The sequence below is a fragment of the Athene cunicularia genome, assembly GCF_003259725.1.
Source record: "Athene cunicularia isolate RWA chromosome 9 unlocalized genomic scaffold, athCun1 chr9_part1, whole genome shotgun sequence".
In the NCBI taxonomy this organism is placed as follows: Eukaryota; Metazoa; Chordata; class Aves; order Strigiformes; family Strigidae; genus Athene; species Athene cunicularia.
In genome coordinates, this window is record NW_020799110.1 from 23837219 (window position 1) to 23853827 (window position 16609).

Below are 16609 nucleotides of genomic sequence, written 5' to 3' on the forward strand. Positions count from 1 at the left end.
AGGTGAAGCCTGTGCAGGCTCCGTGCAGCATGGCCTGGCCCAGCGCAGGAGGTGGTACAAGTGTGCTTCACTGCCCTGGGACACCTTGGAGCTTTATTTACACATCAGCTTTTAGCACCCACACCTGTTGTACTGACAGTCTACAGTCATGATTCTGACTAGTTTGCAGGAAGGAAGCAGAGAGCAGGTTTTCAGTGAGGCAAGTGGAGACAGGTTTTATGAATAAAAGATACTTCTGCGTTAAAAAACAAAAACCAAACAAACCTGCATGGAGCAGGTACAGAAACCTAGAGGTTCATGTGGTCTCCAGGAGTTGGGCAGATCTCAAACCCTGTCATTGATGTGCTGCCTTTCGCTGTGTCTTACAGCCACCAAGCACTCAGTGTTTGAGATGCTGTCCCTGCTGTGCCATCCATGTGTGTTGCAGGCACTGCTGCTTTCCCATGGGGAAAACTACTACTAAGAGCAGCTGCTTCTACTTCCTTCTCTTGCAAAGCCCAATAGACCCATGAAGTTGGGGGCCCCTGAAACAGAGCAAAGTGGGGCTGAGACTGCACTGGGCTGGAGGGATTCTCTCACTGCGGCTGGTATCAGCTCTGTCATTGCAAGCTTGTCACAGGCTCCAGCCACTCTGCTCTGCACAAGTTTATAATCAGATTGTACGGGTATATGAGTTATGGAGCTCTGTGTGGGACAGGTGAAGTAAGAAGGACTTAGCGGGTGACTTTCAGTTGTTTCCTTAAACTAATTGTTTTCAGTCTTCTTTTCTCCTTTGATTGAGTCACATTGCTTGTAGAAGAGGAAGAGGAGAACAAGATATGGCTTTCTCATTCCCTTCTAAGACCTCCATGTGCAAAATAAAGCAATAAATCAGCATGGAAAATGTGTACATAATTCATACTGCCTCCTCAGCGAGACTGTCCTGAACTTGCTTCTTCACGCACATCTTGTGCCCAGAGCTGAACTGGCTATCAGAGGGATGTGTGTGGTACCTGGTAGGGCTTTTGGTTGGAGCATTCAGCAGAGATTCTGGACTGCTGCTGATAGGAGGCAGCTGAGAGCAGCCTGTCTACATGTGGCTGTCCTTTTTATATTAAAAGGTAGGAATGATACCTCTCAGAAACACAGTGCAGACCACTTGCTTGGTTCCTCATTAATCTGTACTGTAAGCAATGAGCCTGCACTGTAACATCATCTTACGGCTTCTGAGCATAGTATCTCTGTCAAAAGCTTTTACTTGATGATTTTACTAATGGATTTTACGTATCTAACTTCTTACTAACAAAGAGTTGGTGAGCAAAAAAAATCTCAGTTACTTGGAAACAGTATGTGAGCCCAACTTCAAATCCATGGATTTGTGAAGATCCAAACACAATTGTTTTCATAACTAAGGTCTAAGGTTTCCAGTCTACAGTCCCATCCACTAGTGTGGGAACCCACCTCTCTGTGAAAGCAGGCAACTTTGTGAAGGAGAAGAAGGGTCAGCTTGGAAGCCAGCCTCTGGCAGTGAGGTGGCCAAAGACATGGTTGCACATGGGCAAAGAAATGCAGAGTCTACTCTGTCATAGCTCTAGCTCAGTTTGGAGTTTCTTTTGATGCATGCTTTGTAAGTAGGATAGACAACTGCATCCTGATGGTGTGACCACTCTCTTGTGTCTCTCACAAGTGACTCCTAGTTCTGTTTCTACAAGTACCAGACTAGGCTCTTCTAGAGCAGTGGCATTAAGCCATAGGCTTTGATTGCCTAAAAAAATTGGCCCAGGCTAAGCTAATAATCCAATAATTTCTAACAGTTTTATGTCTTTTCATGTGGATCATATGTTGCTCTCTTCAAGATAAAAACTAATAAAACATTGATTAAATGTTTTTTTTCCCCAGCAATTTGCTGTGTTTGCACCATTTGCCAGAGGGAGAGCTGTCATTAGAGTTTCAGAGATGCTTTTGAGAAATAGATTAGAGATCATTATTGCTGAGCATAACTGTCTATGTGAAGGCTATTAATTTTTCATGGTATTTACTCTCATGCCAAAGCAAGATCCAAACAGGAGCTTGTAAGTGTATGTAAAACTATGCAGATACATCTAAATATCTTGTACACCTCAGGAATTAATGGACTTTTTTTTAGTTTAGGCACTAAAACAAAAAATTTGGGGAAATAATTTAATTTTGGCTGAATTGATCTCTAATTTTTTTTTTTATTAGTTTTTCCTGTGGTAAAACGGAGTGACTCATCTAAAATGCAAGCAATAAACTACTTCATCACCCCCTGCACACCTTTTTTGATTAATTTTAATCTCATTTGAAAACCTTTTCTCATTAATTGTTCTTTAAATGCAATCTCATAGTGGAAGATTGATGTGTTTAATAAATGTCTACAGAAAATATTTTCCCATTCCTGATAGGAAACACTTAATTTCAAGTCAGTGAAACAAGAGAACTTGGTTCATAGCTTTTCTACCCTGTTGCTTTGATAGAAGTTTTCTGTGCACTGGTAGGAAATGAGTGTCAACACTTCATCCTTCTCTTGCTCCTCTTGCCTTTTTCCAGCATAACCTTCAGAACCAGTGGTTGTGCATAAAATAATTTCTCCTCTGAAAATCACTGCAGAACAGTTTCAGACATCATTTCTTGTTCAGATTTTAAGACAGTCTTTAACCAGGGAAAACTTTCCAGTTAATGTTGACAAACTTGTAAGAGCCTTCAGCTGCTATCCCAACAGGGTATTTCTGTGTTCACTGTTACATCAAGGCCTTGTGCAGGGTAATTTTCACAGGCAAGATTTTTTCCAGCGATATATTCCTCAGATCTGCATATTGGCTGTGGGTGTAGTGGTCATTGCTGTAAGTTTTCCAGCTGCCTTAAATTGACTGTGTGTGATCCAAAGCTCCTTGCAGTCTATGAAAAAGCTTGGAAGGGTTTAAGACTTGACCCCATTACATTAGCTTTATCTCATTAACTAAAAGCACAGTACAGGGTGGGAAAGGGAGACGGAGGACGTGGTCTCTCCAGGGTTAGGCTGGAGGCTCTGCCTGGCAGGGGAGGCTGGTCCAGGCCTGCCAGCTGCTGCTGCCCAGACCCCCCCGGCTGCGGCTGACGGGCCCTGGGGAGCAGCAGCCTCTGGGCCCCCCTGCCCCAGGGGATCCGCTCTCCGGCTGCTGTGGGCCGACGGATGGGCCCTGGGCGCTGCAGCGGCGGTGAGGAGCCCAGCCAGATGCTGGGAGCCCACGGCTCCTGTGCCCGGCTGCCTGCCTTTTGGATCCTAGATCCAGAAAGCGGCTACAGTCCTGAAAAAGAGCTCAAGGAAAGTTATATACCCCTTTGCCTCTGCTGTGCTGCTGCAAAATGTGATCAGGAGTGGTAAGATTGGTTTTTGACTTGTTAGGGAAGAGAGAGGACTGTGTCTGCGCCTGTTCAGTGAGCGGTGTGGGACTGTCCCTTCTTTGTGCTGGATCCAGAGCAGGGCACATGGCAGGAGGTACAGACAAGCTTCAAAAGCCCCTGGGTTCCTGCATGTCCCTCAATGTCACGGTATTCATCATCTGTGTCTGTCAGCTGATCAGAAAAGGAATCGCCAAAGACTGTTCCTGGCGCTGCTCCTCCACCTCCCGCTGCAGGAGTGAGGGGCTGGGCAGGTGCTACCTGGCCCAGGGGTCAGGAGGTGGTGTCCGAACAGGACACCTGCCCACGGGTCAGACCCCCTGGTGCCATGGCAACCCACTATCATCTCCACCACCTCCTTCTGCTCAGCCCTGTCCCTTCGAGCCTGCACCATAATTAAAGGAACTCAGTGCCCTGAAGGGGACAGAAATTCTCTTTTTCCCTGCTAAAAGGCGTCACCTCCACTGACAGCCTGCCTGAAACGTCCCAAGTGAGAACGCTCTGTCTGACATTGATTGCGACTGCCCACAAGGAAGTGTTTGCTGAATAACCAGCAGGCACTGCAAACACTCAGCTGTTGAAGAATCTGAGCCCATGACCTCAGAATGAACAACTGTCCATCACCAGTGTCCTTACGCAGTCCTTGCCATCTTATTGAGAAGAGAAATTAAGTATCCAAGTGAAGCATCCAAGTCAGCTGACTTGCAAAGTTTTTTCACATACTGAAAACCAGCTCTAATATTTGTTTGTGCACTGTTTATAGTGACTAATGCCTGTTCCATTTGCCATCAGTCACAGCAGTACCAGCCCAACCCACCTCTTTATAAAGTTCTTCAGGATACCTCAAAGATGAATGACACTATAGACAACTGAAGCCTATTCAGATCCTATTGTAAATGTTGAAATGTCACATGCTTGCTTTTTTTTAACATCGTTACATCATTTATTCTTCCGTCTATTATTTGTTTTTTCCTTCGTCCTTGCCATTAATCATCATAATATTTTTAGCACATAGATAACAAGTGGTACTTTGTAGCTGATAGTTGTGCCACAACAAGCTGCCTGCTATTCTTTCATTCCTTTTGTCTCGTGTTCAAAATGACTTTGGCTCTCTGTGTTCTTTAATATTGTACACATCTTAAAAAAGAAAAAAAGAGAGACTTCCTGACTTTTTTTTTTCTTTTTTTTCCCTGATTTTAGCAGGAAACAGAGTCAGCCCTCTTGCCATCTTTTTCCTAGTATTTGTAGGCCTTTCCTTATGGCTGAGCATGGGCAAGTACACATTTCCCGTGCTCAGTGGTGTCATCTCCATCATGTGTGGTGTGGAAAAGCCCTCTGCATCTCAGGAAAGACTTGAAAAAATAGTTCAGGGCAGCTGTCAAACTTGAGGGAAGAACTTTCTGTCTGCTTGGCCCATTGCAACCACTTGAAACTATCAGCTCCTTTTTTAACCAAGGGTGATAACACTTAAGCTCTGAAGTACTTTGTGTGGCACCTTATGTCCGTAGAAAAAGTAACATGCTGCTTGATAGATCCTGACTGCCTTAGTATGAGAAGTGCTTAGACTGGGCAGAGAAGTGCTCATTCACGTTCTCTGTGGAGCATTCATTAGAAGGCAGCTTGCTAAGTCCTCCAGTGGGCAAGTGAGGATTCATCTTGCATTAGCCATACCAGCCTGGCTCGTGGGTGTGTCCTGACCGTGTTCAAGTGTCTCCTTGGCCTTATTCTGGAAGCACATAATGGAGACTTCCAAGGTGCCAAGAGGGCTAAAAAGAAAGTCCAAGCGAGCCTTTGCACATGGAGACAAGTATTCTAGCAATGGAATTGTCAACAGACCCGTTGAACTAGTCTTGCTTTATGCAGGGGGGTGGAAGAGATACCTATTTATTCCTGCTGTTATAAACAGCAGTGGGTGGGCAAGCAGGAGAGGTCAGCATTTGATTCCTTGCTCATTACCATCTTCCAAGTATGAGCCTAAGTTGTTTAGGCCCAGATGATCAATGGGAACTTTTTAGAGTCTCTGCTTAAGGCACCGTAACTTCATCTCCTAAACATAAACTGAGGATACTAGCATGTTATTACTAAAGAAAGTATTTGCGATGATAGCATGCTATTACTAAAGAGATTATTTGTGATGATACTTATATGCAAAAAAAAAGTCAGGTCAACTTGGGCTTTATGTAGATGAAGGCTGTGTGAGAGTCCCTGCAATCACTGCAACAGCAGTTACTTGTTTGAATACATTTCAGTTGCTTTCTTTGTTGCATTTAGCATAATGACCTGTTAGGCTTACTTATTTCTATGTTACATTATTCAGTCTGTTTATTTTTCTGCTTTCAGTCTCTATATCTTCTAGCTAAAAAGGACATAATGCATGTTTGTGAGTGTACTACATGTATGAATGTGAGTGTACTACACGTATATGTGTGATGATGGGAAGGTCATTTGAGTTTACCTGTTTTTAGTGAGTCTCATGATCTACTTTGTGTTCATTTACTTGGGGATTTTATGGCAAGTATTTTTACTGTATCTAAAACAAAGGTGTTAGAGCTTTTGTGGGGGTGTACGGGAAGGGAATCTGCGCAACAGAAATCAAAACTCTTGAGAAAACATGCTACTAACTTGCAAGTATGTCAGAAGTGGTTACTCTTCCCACTTCCTGTCATCCAGTTTAGAAGTAACTGTCAAAAATAAGATCGTGCTTCACATGACTGGGTGAAGAAACTGGGTTTCTTCAGGACAGAAGCCTCTGTGACACTTGAAATTTCAGGATGAGGACACTTACAGCAGTGGAGAAAGGATTCCCCGTCCTTATTTTTTTTCTTAGATTTTCTTTTGCACAATATTTTGTGGCATATGTATTGGTGTTTAAATGTGTTTTCCACTAACAATTTGGTCCTTGATGTAGTTAATCCTGCAGTGAACTTGTGTTGAATTTGTGTTGCTGTTTGTGGCAACAAAGTATAAAATCATGAACTCGGGATTGTGACCTTACTGCAAAATCAACTGGGAGAGAAGCTAAATTGTGGAAGGGAACAGTTTCAACCAGACATAAATCTTCAACAGTATTAGCAGAAGAATTGAGCAGTATAGGTCAAGTAAATTGATTTTTGTATAAATATTCTCTTTTTCAAATCTGTGATGACAGGAAAACCTTTCTATATTTGACCTCTCTTCTAGTGCAGTTGTTTTTGTGAGAAGTACCAAACGCTCAAGGAAAACAATGCTTTGTATTTAATGACAAAAACATGAATTGAGGCCACTCAGTTTACAACATTACTCTTGGGCTCTTCAGCCTTGACCTAGGTAAACACTTCTCTTGGACAAGTACTAAGATATTTTCATGTCCATAACTAGACTACACTTGTCTGCTGCTAATACAAACGTTTCCTTCAGTGTTTTCAAGACTCGTAAAAAAATTATTTTTGCTAGATACTGAACTACTGCATCAAACATTTTGTAAGATAAAAGCTAGCAACAAATTATAAGTGCTACCTGCCTAAACTGTTTCCAAAGCATGAAGCTGGCATTGAAAAAGTCCATGTTCAAAACATATCCCAGTAGTACTAGTATGGCAGAGGCTTTGATGTATCTGCGAAAAATTCTAGCAGTAAGGGTGGATTCATGATATTGGTAATTAAGCTAAGCCTGATCCAGTGCCCATAGCTATCGGCCAGTGGCAGCAGGATATGCTGAGTGCATTTTGGCTGTTGGTGTTTCACATTAGGGGAACAATGAATGTTAATTGTCCTGATCTATGCCAGTTAGGCAGTTGCAAAAGCAAGGAATTGGATGAAATCTATAAATCTGCTGGTGAGCTGAACGGGTAGCTCATAGCTTCTTCAATAAAATACTGCTTCCTCTGTAAGGAATAAACTTTGGTACTTTGGAATGATGAATTCAGCTGTCTTTCTTCTGGAAAAGATTAAGCAAAAGGGAAGGAGTTTTAAGAACTTGTGAGTCAGGAGATTTGGAAGTCTTAGTGTCTGATCTCTTGCTATACAGTATTAAGGCCTCCTATTTACTTTTTACTTACATAAAATTTAGCATCACCATTTTACTGATAAAGTTTTTAATCTGGAAATAGGAATAGATTGGAACTGTGCACTTCGCACTCCTGCAGCCCAGAAGGGGTCAATAACACTTCCATCTGTGGCTAAAGGACCAAACACCTTCTGTAAGGTATTAAGACTTGAGCAGAAGTGAAGGCACTGGAGCAGGTAAGAACTGCCTCAAATAGCTCTGCACAAATATATTGGAAAAACTGTATAAGGGAACAAAATTGAATGTGTGTGCATTAGTGCATGTTTAGAATATGTAATGGAGAGAGACATCCCTAAGGAGCCAGAATAGCTAGGGGAAGTGACAGGGGTTCAGAAAGCTCAAATCTCAGCTGCCTTATACTTGAGCCTGGAAGACTGAATGGGCCTGGACTACAAAAATCCTCCTTTGCATGAGGTGGGATGGAATGCTGTATCTAATCTGTTCCCTTGTGTCAGGTAAGTACCAGCAAAATGCATCTTTCCATTACAGAGCACCAGTTTTGGCAGTAGTTGATGACTTTGTCAACATTGCAGTACATGTAGGCATTGAGGGAGGAGGGAAGGTGACCTACCTTAAAGAGTAGCCTGAGAAGGTGCTTCAGACTGGCTTGTGAAAGAAGAAAAAGGTTTAGAATGAAGTCAGCAAACCTGGGTTCATGCTGGCATAATCAGCAGGGTAGATGAAGGAACGTGGAGATAAGCATGGAGATCACAGTTGTGGAAAGCATTAAAAAAAAAGACAAGAAACTTCAAATTGCTGCAGGATCAGTGGTACTCAACAACAGCCATGCGACACTCAGGCTCAACCAGTAGTTTTGATTGTGGAAGTGACAGACCCATGCAGTAGCACCCAGGGCTGCCTCGGTAGGAGCTGTAGGCTGCAGTGAGAATGGGAGTGCTGAACCCAGAGGGCTTAAGCCAAGACTGTTTGAGGGCAGAGTTCAGACCCTGAGTTGAGTTCATACAGAGCTGCAGTTCATGTATTCATTATTGTCAGCTGTTCGTTAATCTCCCATGCATATTTTAAGTGTATTTGGAGAAACTGGCTTGTGAGGAAAGATGGAATTTTGACTTCTTAGCATTAATGTATTTTTGTTATGTTTTGTTTTGCTTTCCTTTTAATGAGCCATAGTCAAGATCTTCTCCCTGTGACATATGTCTGATACTGTGCAAATTAGAACATTCCCCATTTTGCTTCATAAAAATTTCTGTGCTGGGATCATAGAATATCCTTTTGTATACCCATGGTCATCTGTCAAGCCTAATTTTTAAGTATCAACAAGTAGGATTTTCAGAAAGGGAGTTGGATCCTTGCCACCTTGGCCTGCCAAAAGTCCTATCAACCAAATATTGTGAGCCCTTGCTTGATACTCATTCTCTCTCCACTGCTATGGAGTTTATTGATAATCTGCTTTTATTTTTTTTCTTCTAAAAGTTCAAGTGCTCTCCTCTCTTGCATCTGTATTTTCTTTTCTGCTGAGTCAGTCCTGTTTTCCACTAGTGTCTTTCATCTGCAGGTTAAAAAGTTAGGCAGTCGTATGTTTCCATTTCTTTTCCACAGCCCCCAGAACAGGGTGCAAGCTGCCCATCTCTGAGAGGTGCAGAATCAGATCCTCCATCAGGAATTAGCTCGGCTCTCTTCTGTTTGTACTTGAAGAATGCTCTCCCCGGCTCTAGGAATTACTGAGAAAAAAAGGCGCTTCAGATTAGCTTTACTTTTCCCCACTAGAATGGCCACAGACTTTGATAAGTATATACTGTTTGTTTATTGCTCTATTTTCTGTTCTGTTTCTCAAATTCATTTAATGGGGAATGGTCTTTATGCTGCCAGTTCCTGGTTTGGGTTTGTATCGTTTGTATCATTTTCATTGCACATTATATTCACTGTGATGGGTATAGAGGTATCATTTCCTTGTCCTGTAGAGTTTATTCCACTTGAAACTAAAGACCTTTCCTATCCAATACTATTCTAGGCAAGTACTTTCCTTCCTTCAAGTTAATAAATACTGTCCAATTAACTTCTACAAATTTCTTTTGTGCTTTCAGTGTGCCTTGAAGGTAGTATTAACTTTTCATATAACTAGGAGAAGAATGTAGGCTGTTTCACCTATAAGCTGTAAAAACATTTTTGCAACATTTTTCAAGCATTTTACAGGTGTTCAGTGACGCTTGAGTCAGTACATTTTCAGCACGATGCTGGAAAAACTGATGAACACATCTTTTCTTGATGGCAAGATCTCTGACATGTACGCTCCTTTGTTGAGTTGCTTTTCAGTTTGATTGTCCGTGTGTTCAAGGGAGGGCATCATCCAGTCACTTGAAGCCTTCTGTTAAATTGTTTTTGTACCTTCAGTCTTAAAATTGTTGTTATAATCTAGACCACAGGAGGTCTTTCTTAGCCCTGCAGAAGTGGAGAAACACCATTATAAATGCTATTTGACTTTGTGATTTATTTTTTTTAATTATCCCATTAGCACATTGTATTTGTCTCATCATTTCCCATAATTACCAATAAACAAGATTATTTGTGAAACTTCCACTGAAGTCCATTAGAATAGCTCCAGCAGAGATGGTATTCACATCGTGTCAGTTCTGCTTCACAAAATCTTCAGGGCAGCTGAACTCATTATGTGCTAGGCTTGAGCTTTCTGGTACTTTGTTGGTGATTATTTAATCATTTCAAAATGAACTCTTTACATTCAAATTTTTAATCAGATAAATCTCTCTCTTGGAGAATATTGCTGCAGTTGTTCTCAGCTGATCATTTAGAACACATGAAATTTTCCTTCTTTCTGCACAAACGGTCTGATTTTCATGTGATGTGTCCAGATTTTACCTTAGTGTGACTCCACTGACTTCAGTAGAATTGCTCCTGCTGTACGCTGGCATAAATTACATGTTTTTTCCCTTAAAAACAAGCAAAATGTCCCACTGGTTTTCAGGTTACCCAAGAAGCTGTAAGATGTGACTTTGAACAGTCACACAAAAGCCTGAAGTCCTGAACGCAAGGGCTTGAAAATATCTGGAGCTTTCAGAATTTCCCAACATGTGCCCTTGCACAGTGTCATTTGCAGGATGATACAAAGAGGACACCTTTGTTAGCTGCTTGGTGGAATTCAGCTGCTCTTACTGCAGTTCTGCTATGAGTGGAGGCCTGACTGAAACTGTTCCTATAAATAAGGAATATATCCATTTAAGTTAATGGAGCTAATTGCAGAATGCCCTAATGGATCAGGCCAACTGAATAAATGTTACAGTCATGAAGTCGTCCAGGATTTAGTTCTACAAAGCACTTAAACATTGAATACTGAAGTTGTATAGATGAAAATAAACTGAATTATAAGACAAAACCAAAATCTGCAGACTTTGGCAGTTTTTTCCCTCATGGTTACTGATTATCTGGCAGTAAATTTATCGAGATGTATTTCTTTTATTCTTTTTCTAAAAAATAAACTATTGTGGCAGCTTAGTGAGAGAGCATTTAGTTCCTAGACAACTAAATAGATGGATCATTCCTTTCTTTGTGACCTCTGAGCCAAGATGCTCAATGACTGTAATCCAGGTTTGCAAAGCTGCTACAGAAATGATAAAAATTATGATGCAAGACATTTCTCTGGTGCTGTTGCGGGAGCTGCTTGGAGATGAAGCACAATCTCTCTGTTGGTCAGTTTTAATGACAGGGATCAGAAGGAGGTGGGGGAGACTCACTCACCACTGGCCTCGTTGTGTGGGGCAGCTTAGGGACAGCTGAGTCAAAGGAGAATCCTGCACTGGCTGACTCTTCCTCCTGGAAAATTATGTTTAATCATCAACAACACTTGAAGAAAATGGTATTTGCTTTGCTTCCTTGAAGTTACTTACTGAGTGACAAGCAACTATGATAACCAGGCAAGGGATGTACATTTACCATATATTCTGCTTGTTCTTTCCGTTTTGCAAAGAAGTGGGCAGAAGGGTTAATCAGATCAAAGTTGAATTATTATTATGCAGCCATACAGGTGTTTTGTCACTGCTCTTACTGGTTGGTGCACACTTCTGTGTTGCTTGAATTGGGAGAAAATCAGAGCTCTGTAGGTTAGTGTCACATGTGCCAAGGGCTGCAACTAAAAACTACAGTGGAAATGTCCAAAAATTATTAATTTGGAGACACAACAGGCTGGTGTAGATCATCAGTGGATTCACATAATTGAATTTCAGGCAAACCATTCCAGCCCAAGGGTCAAATTATGAATAAATACAAGACAAAACACACCATCTGGTGAACCATGCCTAATGTAACTGAATTAATTGTTTCAGTGGATCTCTAGGCCAGTTAAATAGCTTATCCGTATTTCTCATTGCTTCTTACTAAATGACACATTCAAAGCTCTTCCCTTCCTTCTCCCCCTCTAACCCTTTAACCTCTGAGTCATTTAGTGGTGGTGGGTGGTGTCTGCTCTGACAGTGTGGGGAGTATATTGCTGAAGTAAACAGGCTACTTCAGAATCTTCTCAGCAAATGAGAGCCTGTGGTCAGCGTCTGACTTTCAAACATATGGTCCTAAAAAGACGTAACTTTCATTCATTGCAGTTATTATTTGCATAGTGCTATCTACTTCTGGGTGGTTTTACAAGAAATATGTATCTCTAGGATTGTTTCCTGCTTACAAGGTTATGCACAAAGATGAAAAATGCAGAGCTGGATGTGAAATGATCATTATAAAGTCTGGCATTGTCTCAGTGATTTTATGATTTTGTTGTTTAAAAAATTAGTGGCTTTTTTTTAAACTTCTGTGGCTTTAGCAGGCTACTGGACAACTTGATTTATAATTAATAAGGCTGCAAAAACATTTTTTTAGGTGGTCCAGTCTGCAGTTTTTTAATGCGTTTTTTTTCTGGGGGGAGAAGTGTTGTTTTTCGTACAGAATAGTCTACATATTTGCACAAAAAAATGTGACTCTCCTGTCACATTTTTATAATGCCAAGAAATAAATGGTTAAATGTGACTTTTAGAACCAGTAAAGTCTCAGGCACAAAGAGTTTAAGCTTGCTGGTATGTCTCAAAAAGGTGTTGCTGTTTTAGCCCCTGTTGATCATAGTGGAATTATTCAACCAGTACTGCCAAAAATTATTTTGAAATTATTAAAATATATTTCTGGTTCAGAATTGTTTCCCTGATGATGTGTACTGTGTAATTATATTTTGTAAGAATGTGGTTACCAAATTAGAAACATTTCCACAAATAAATCTTTAATTTAGTAGCCAGTGCATTTTATTCTTATTTTATGTATATGGCAACTCTCAAGGTTATATGACAAATTATTCGATCAAAAGCAATTTCTGTCCCAGAGGGATGTTTGTGGCAGTTCGTGGATTCCTCTGAACTTCATATGAGACTCAGATTTGCCTTGTGATGTTAGGTGTCCCGTTTCTCCCAAATTAAATAAGAATTTTGATGCCTGTCATGCAGCTATGTTGGGCCAAATACTCAAGTGGAGAAAAGAGAACTAAAATTAAGAGAGTTGCATTCATATGAAGTTCAGGTTCTGGGTCTCCTGAATTTCCGATGTAGTTAATTCTGAAACGTTCAGTGCATGTTACACAGTGTATGAAGTGCAGTGTGGTGTTTTGCTCCGTAATCCCTCTGGTGAGTACCTGTACTGGAGCTGACTACGTTCAGGAAGAGGACAGGCCATTAGCCACCAGATCAAAGCACTGGGGTCCTTAGTGCCTGCTAGTGCCACAGCTCAGGGTAATAGCACCCCCAGGAATACGGAATAATGGAAGTAGTCTCCAAGCTGGAGCTTGATCAATAATACTTGGAAAAGCTGCCTACAAGAGCTTTATCTGACACTTGTATCCTGACCAGTATGAACTCCTGCAGGGAGGAGGGAAGGAAGGGATGTGAAAACAGCACCCTGTTTCCTGGGCTTTTGTGACTAAATATCATTGCTAGTTTGATGCAGCTTCTGCAGTTATTTGCCTGGAATTCTAAGTTATTTCTACTTTATAAGTTAATTTTAAAGTATTGAACTATCTAAAAAGGCATATTTGTCTTTCAGAGAATCCTGTAGCTTGGTCCCCTTTCATATTAGGAGTTGAAAAGAACATACTTCAGAATAGCACCTGGTTTTATTTTAAAATAAGTGTTTAGACTTAATCTATATATTTATATAGAAAATAAATGTGCGTGCTTTCAGTTGAAATGCAATCCCATGTATAAGCAGCATTTAACTTTTTACTTTTTACCTTTTTTTTTTTTTTTAATCCTGTGATGAGCTGTATTAGCTGAAATCTAAAATAACTGATACTGTTCTTCTGAAATACTGTAAACCAAGGGTTTGGGGGGTGGGTTTTTAGAATTTGTTTTTGTTTGTTTTTTAAGGTATCATTGCTTTGCCCAGATAATCAGTGGAATAACACTGGGGTGGGGCTTGAGGTCTGGATGAAAATTCTGTCTGCATGTGCTGTTCCTTGGGCTCCAGTGACAATATTTTAATACAACTCTCCTGGCCATTCCTGCTGACATTTCTGGGTTTAGTATGAATAAAGTACTAGATCTGTAACCAGAGTTAACAATTCTGTACCACAATATTTCAGTTAAATTGCAGGTTATTAAATAAAGCAAGCCAATTTCTGATCTTACTTAATGTAGATTTCCAGTAATTCAGGATCTGATGTCAACAAAAAAAATGTTTTAGATAGTGCAAAGAAGTGAAGTAATCAGATTATCTTTCAGGAAATGTATAATGTTTATTTCAAAGAATTTTAGCATGATACAGAGCTAGTAGAAGGACTCACAGTTTACAGGGTAGTAGTTTGAGTCAGATGGACACAATATCTTTTTCTAGTACAGTCTTTGGTTCTTTACTATGATGGACTGGAGGAATTTCTCCCTTCTAGCGGTCTGTGCAATTCTCCTTCAGTTCTGTGCCCCATCTCCTTCTCCTTGAGCAGGGTAGCCCACCTTCTCTGAACTCACCACTTCTTAGTTCATCCCAGTGTTTCTGGGCTTGTTAAAGTGTTCTTTCAGTAACAACACACAGGACAAGCAGAGCTTACAGGTTATTATGGGGAAACCCAAGAGCTGGTTTTGTTGTGCTCTGCAAGAAAGTCCTTTGTCTCTCTTTACATCAGCTTTTTACACTGTTCATTTGGCTGATCACATCTATTTCAGCACTGCCAACGATCTGTAGTTGGTTTTCTGGGCATTTCCAGTTGTGCAGGTCACATCCGAGACCACAGCTGGGCCAACTCTTCTGGGCTCGAGCCTCACGTTACCAGTTACAGTTGTTAGTGACTGCCACGCTGAAGCTATGCTAAACCGAGGAGATAAGGAAATGATGCAGGATTCACACAACTCATGCATGCTTTCTCTGACCTCTGAAATTCAGGTAATCCACATTATGTATCTAATTACAAGCAATCTGGACAGCAGAAATATCTGTGCGTAATTTATGCCTATCTCTAGAGCTTTAAAGAGTGCGTCCTTGAATGCGGATGGAACTTTAAGGATATGAGTATCCCCTTTGTCTCAGTGCAGTGTGCACTCATTCATACCGAATGGTCCTATTTTCCTGATAACAATGTATGTAAAGGAGAGTATGTATTTAGCAACAGCAATATATATGAGTTGACTGAGATTGACTTTCCACATTTGGGTCCCTTTGAGAACTCTGGCATTAATGCTTCTGCTGATGTCCCTGAATTGGTCATGTTTATGCAAACTCCATGCAGTGCTGTAGGTTTGTAATATCACTTAGAAGCATTTAATGGAGGCTTGTGATTCACAGGAAAAAGAAAATATCATTTGCCAAAAATCCCCAACCAACCCAGAGAGGAAGCAATTTTGCCTTCTTTATCCTGGATTATAATGACATAAGCCTCTAGAGAAATTCTGATAGCTCTAACCAGGGGTTGAATGGAGAGCAATCAAGAGCAATAAAAAGGAAAACCTTTGCATTTTGATGCTGTTGATGAGTTTCTGATCAGACAAAGCAATGCACACAGCGAATCACTGAACAGACTGGTGGAGGCCATGAGCTGACCCATTAAATTAAATTTCTCCTGTATTGCAACTAGATGATCTCAAAAATCTATGTCAAGTGTCCCTGTATGCCTACAGTGGATAACCATGTGTTTTCACATCGTGAGCCTTGTTGAGCATTCAGCAAATAGTATGATTTGTGAACAAAGCTAAAGCTAAAGCAGGTAACATGCAGCAGTGTTCCAGTATTGTCCAAATGAATTGCCGTGGTTTGGTATGATTTGTACCAGTCTTGACTTCAAAATAATACTTTAGCTGGGTTCTTCCTGAGGACATCAGTTCAGCTGTCTGAGTCTGCTTGTAAGATCAGAACCTGACCATCATTCTTCACATGCCATTGCATCGTGAAAGTTTATACTTCCAGATTAGCTTATACTTGTATGAGTTACACATCAAGAGAGATCAGAACATTACCTTTAAAAGGTTCAATGAACAAAAAAATACAAACTCACTGAAAATGGTTTTACTTAATGCTTATCTTCTAAATACTATCTGGCTATTAGTGAAAAACTTGATTTTTTTTTCCCAATTCTCTGTTCTAAACCATTTGTTTTAATTTTTTTCTTTGTCCTGAGAAGTGAAATTTATTGAGTTTACTGAAAAGGCAGACCATTCTCAGTTCTTTCTCTTTTTAAGCCACACCTTTTACAGCAGTGTACTGCAGCCTGCTTTGCCAGCATACTTTGCATAAAATTTGTTGTTCATCCTAAATTAAATGGATAGGACAAGTATATTTGGAGAGACATTCTGTTGTCTTTCTACAGTAGAATTTTGGCACTTTTTCTACTTTGAAATGCTGTGCTCAGCTTCAACGAAGAAGAATTCATTGACAGGAGAACATCTGGGATATCGAAGTATGTAGGTATGATCAAAGTAACAGATACAGCAGGATGTTTCTCTGATATTTCAGTCCAAAGAAGCACAGGTGATGACTATCTGACCTATAAAGATGCCAACATGGCATCTTAATGAGATCCTCCCAGCCTTGTGTGTGAGTCTAGGAGAGCTTGGTCTGGGAACAGTCTGTTGTCCAGTTCATAACAAACATCCGTCCATGCAAATGTCCGTGATCCACTTTGTGACAAATGAGTGCTGAACTACTGGGAGGGGTTACATACAACCCTCAAAAGCATGACTCACCAAAAAAGGTTGCTCTGCATCTC

General features: G+C 40.7%; 1 protein-coding gene across 2 annotated transcripts in view; it reads left to right on the top strand.

The window, feature by feature from the left end:
* LOC113483530 (glypican-5-like) overlaps nt 1-16609 on the top strand; it is a 367287-nt gene that overhangs the window by 195111 nt on the left and 155567 nt on the right. The gene's annotated exons all lie outside the window — the stretch shown is intronic.